Below are 4961 nucleotides of genomic sequence, written 5' to 3'. Positions count from 1 at the left end.
TTTTAATATACCTTTGAATGAGGGAAGGAGTTTATTTTATAAAATAAACTGATCAAGGAGATAGGTTTAGCTAAGCCTCTGTAGGAGAAATCTCAGGCTTCAGTCAGCCCAGAGGAGGAAGCTGTGGGTAATGGCTTTGGTACACTCTTGTCGATATTCACACCTTGACCAGAGGAAAGCTTTGTTATCCCTCTGAGCCTCATCCTGGGAAGGCTTTGCCTCTCCCATGGAAGCGTCCCTAACAGCAATACCCATTCACTCAGGACTCCATCTGCTCCTTACACATTCTCCCAGGAATTCCTCTGCTCTCCACATATTCTCCCTTAAATTTTGTCAGTTCCCTTCAGTCATTTTAGGAACTTTGGTGCGAAATGCATATATGTTCATTGTTGCTTTAACTTCTTTAGTTGCTTACTCCTTTGAGAATTATAAAATGTTCTTTGCCTCTAATAACAATCTGTGGTTTATATTGTCTTGCCTTTGCCCTAGTATATACAGCTCTGGCAATAATTGAATACCTTTCCCTTACTTGATACATTTCTGGCAAGTACTGAATGTGAAATACAAGCTATAAGGAGATATGAATATAAGATGAAAAGTTTTTTTGTTTTAGGGTTCATTCATTATTTTATTTCCTTCCTATTACTGCATAAACATGGTTATAAGAAACTTGGTTAGACATCACATTTAAAGAAGTTAATTGCCCTCTAGTGGACACTTTTTCTAAATTATGGTAGTTGCCTTTTATTAGTAGACAATAAATTCCAAGACCCTTACTGAGTGTCAGAAACTGCCAACAATATCATCCCCATACTGTGTTTTTTCATATATGTGCATACTTGCAATAAAATTGAACTAATATATAAAGAAAACTGTAGCAACTATATAATATGAATAGAAATTGTAACATTCTTGTCTCGAATCCAGATTGCGGACAGAGGCAAGAAGGGAGCCTCAGACTCGGAGGAAAGGTTTTAATAGCTTGTTTATTCATAAGTAGTAACAAATGAATAGCGAAATGGGATCACCTGCATACGTACACACACACACACACACACACACACACACACACACTTCACTAACCTCCTGTCTGGCTCAGTGTCGTAGCCTGGCTTGAGAGCAGCATGTCAGGTAAGGTTCACAACGTGTCCTGCTTTTGGGTTCACCTGGAGTCTGCAGTGCATGCTCGTCTCATTCGGCAACAGGCGGCCAGGTCGGTGGACTTGATCTCTTAGTGAGGTGGCATCTCCGTGGGACCCCTGGAGTGAGTGAGTTGCAGTGGCTAGACCCGGGTATTTAAGCTACTCTTAGCCAGTCACAATTAAGGCATTTACCTTGTCACACTTACACACACACACACACACACTTGGGCTCAGTTTCCATGGTTATCTCTTAGCCAATCACAAGGCATTCACACATTACTTCAACAGGCAATTATCTCACTTCAACTTTATCACACTCACACACACACTATTAGGCTTGGTTTCCATGGTTACACTCATCTATGATATTATTTCACATTTTGTTCCTTACAATACTGTAATCAGAATCATGTAAATTTAGACTTCCTCTATTATAGTTTAAATGAGAAGCATACTCCACATGCTCATGACACTTGGTCTGATATTGATGGTGCTGTCTTGAGATTTGATGAAAGCAATGGGTGAGATATGGCCTCTAAAGCATCAGTCACTGGAGGCCAGCCTTAAAGATTACATCTGCTTCTGGCTTTGCCTCAAATGCTTTGCTTCCTATTACACCAAGGTGTAAAAGCAGCTACCTCACAGCACCACTGACAAAGACGAAGCTACTCCTACCATCATGCTTTCCCTGATACCAGGCACTGAAACGTTCTGAAACCCTGAAGCCAGATATACCGTTCTCCCTTAAGTTGCTTCTGTCAGGCAATATGCAACAGCAATGAGAAAAAAAATTATATATATATAGTCTCTCAAGCTATATTGTTTTGTTGTCTTCATTCCTCTTCTCCTGATGATATGAGATAATGCAGTGTCTATTTAGAACATGCCTTCAGTGAACTCAGATAACACTTTGTTTGGTCACTGAGTATATGAAACTTTTCTCTTAGGAATTCTTTCCAAGAGGCTTCTCACTCTCCTACTGTTTTTTTTTTTTGTTTGTTTGTTTGTTTGCTTGCTTGCTTTGTTTTGTTTGTTTTTGTTTTTTTTGTTTTTTGTTTGTTTGTTTTGGATTCTCCTTAATTTAATGCACAAATCTCAGAGGAAAAGGGTCACAGGCAATCAGAGGGGCTGTGTCAGGAACAGGGCCAGAAGGGGCGAGACCCCCTGTCCGACACTGTCACATCTCGTCCAACCCGTAGTCTTCCTCTGGGAAATCTTCCACAGTGACAGCCGATGGCTTCACAAAGGCACCATACTTGGCATCGGACACCAACCCAGTATCCTGGCTTGACATCTGTGAGTCATACATACATGACAGTGCCCCTGCGAAGGGACTAGCCAGGTGCCCGCACCTCACAGCGGCTCCCCACAGAGATGGCACTGGCTTGGGCCTTCTTCTCGCTGAGACGCTGGGCAGCCGCTGCCTCATGCTGGGCCCGGAGCTCTTCATTTGTACGGCCCTAACTTGCTGCGTTTCATGAAGGATGGAACTGTGTTCTGCCTCCGTAAGCTTCTGGTGAGATCTCGTATTTCTCCACTTTGGACACGTCCTCATATTCTCCAAGCCGGACGCCACTGTGGTCAATGACATGGATACGGCAGCCGTCATCCACAGGATAGGAGCCCAGCAGTGCATCCTCCTGATTCAGCTTGCTGTAGAACTTGTCGTCAGCTCCGTACAGCTCCAGTTCCATGCAGGAGGCAGGGCTGCCCACCACCAGTTCCAGTTTACACTTGAACTCTGCGATGGTGAGGCTACGACTGTATCGCTTCTCCGAAAGGGAACTGTTGAGGGAGCTGCTGATGAAAACCGTCACGGTGGGCGCCGATATCCCAGTCACCTCCATCTCGCCGCGCCCCCCGTAGTGGCCCGTGATCCGGTTCAGCGTCTCACTCTCCTACTGTTTTATCCTAATATCATTGACTTAGCCATATACATAATTTGTGTTTTGCACTCCACTTGATCTTAAGAGTAAAGTTCAACACCTTCCATAAAAAGTTAATCTCTTTCCATTCATCTCTAAAATTCCATTAAACTGACTCTAAGAATGTATTCTGTGAAGGTTGAAAGTGGCTGCTGACCTCCTGGGGATGTGGGCATTTGGTGTGGACCTCCCTAGTTATTCCTGGCAGCCCGTGTAATTCTTTCTTTCTAGACCATTTCCATTCCTCGTGACTCAACCAACCTACAGAATCCCTCTCTTCCAAGGAACTATAGCACTACAATAGGCTGGGATTAAGTAGGGGACATTTGTCCTCCTTCCTGTCCTCCATTCCAGTCTCTCCTGATTTACCCTTAGGTCTACTGCAGTACACCTGCCTGAGCTCCTCTTCCTACCTCGTCTCTATTCCCTAGGGATTTGGTCTCTTGGTACTGTCCCTTAATTCTTCCCTGCTTCCCCTTTCAGTCTTTGTTTCTAACACATCTCAATTTTTTGACACCCCCACTGGCCTCCAAAACAGCTCTTCATCGGGTAACCCAAACATACCACACTTGGATGAGACTTGGAAACCCTAAAGCTGCCACACTTGGCTAGACCAAAGAATGACAAACAGCAATCAAAGAACAGAATTACCATCCCCAAAAGATGAGACTAGATATCTACACTAAGAAACGCTTCAAACATCATAGCTCCGGATACTTAGATCCCAATGCAAAAAATCAAAATCATAAATAACCTATACTATTTGCCTCCTCAAGATGCCAAAACCCTATTTTTTTAGACCCTGACAAAAGACATTTAGATGAAGCACAAGATACAACTTTAAAATAGCAATTAATACTATGTTCAAATACCTTGACTAGGATATGAATGGAAGCCTTATTGAAGTCTGTGAAAACACAAACAGTGGAATGAAATAATTAAAACAATTCAAGGTATGAAAGTAGAATTTAACAAAGAAACCAAAAATGAAATAAAACAGGAAATGAAAAACTCAGATGTCAAACAGAGACCTCAGAGATAAGCATCAACAAGAAAAACACAAAGCATCCAGGAAATCTGAGGCAGTTTGAAAAAATCAACAGTATATAGGAAGGAAAATAAGTCTAATTCAAAGGCACAGGAAGTATTTTTAACAAACTCATAGTAGAAAATTTTCCCAATGTAAAGAACAAGTTGTCTTGTACTAAAAAGGTACTAAAAAGCATACAAAATACCAACCAAATGACATTAGAAAAGAAACTACTTATGGCATATGATAATTAAAACTTTAAAGGAATAAAAGAATTACACTAAAAGCTACAAGGGGAAAAGACTAAATTATACCTGAAGTCAGGTCAATTACAATAAGACCTGACTTTACAATGAAGACTCTGAAGATCTCCCATGCTCATGGATTTCTTGGGTTTATCGTAAAAGTGGCCATCGTAAAAGTGGCCATCGTAAAAGTTACCAAAAATTAATGTACAGAATCAATCAATCCCTGTCAAAATTCCAACACAATTTTTGACAGAAATTGAAAAGGCAATCTTCAACTTCATATAAAAACTCAAAAACCCCAGGACAGCTTTTTACAATCCTGAATAATAAAAGATCTACTAGAAGTATCACATCCTAGATTTCAAGCAGTATTATAGAACTATAATAATAAAACAGCATGAAGCACGAATAATAAATTCAGCATGATATTGACATAAAAACATACATGATAACCAAAGGCATCAAATTAAAGACTGAAACATAATTCTACACACCAATGGATAAGTGATTTATGACAAAAACACACTGGGGAAAAGACAATATCTTCAACAAACAGAGCTGGTCAAACTGGATAGTTTTATGCAGAAAAATAAAAATGGATCTGTATCTGTGACCC

General features: G+C 40.8%; 1 pseudogene; it reads right to left on the bottom strand.

Annotated features, from left to right (window-relative positions):
• Positions 1-2319: 2319 nt before the first annotated feature.
• On the bottom strand, positions 2320-2989 carry LOC114623840 (annotated as a pseudogene).
• Positions 2990-4961: the final 1972 nt, after the last annotated feature.

The sequence above is a fragment of the Grammomys surdaster genome, unplaced genomic scaffold, assembly GCF_004785775.1.
Source record: "Grammomys surdaster isolate TR1022 unplaced genomic scaffold, NIH_TR_1.0 64, whole genome shotgun sequence".
NCBI lineage: Eukaryota > Metazoa > Chordata > Mammalia > Rodentia > Muridae > Grammomys > Grammomys surdaster.
Note: the sequence above shows the minus strand (reverse complement) of the source record. Positions and strands in the feature narration are given on the sequence as shown.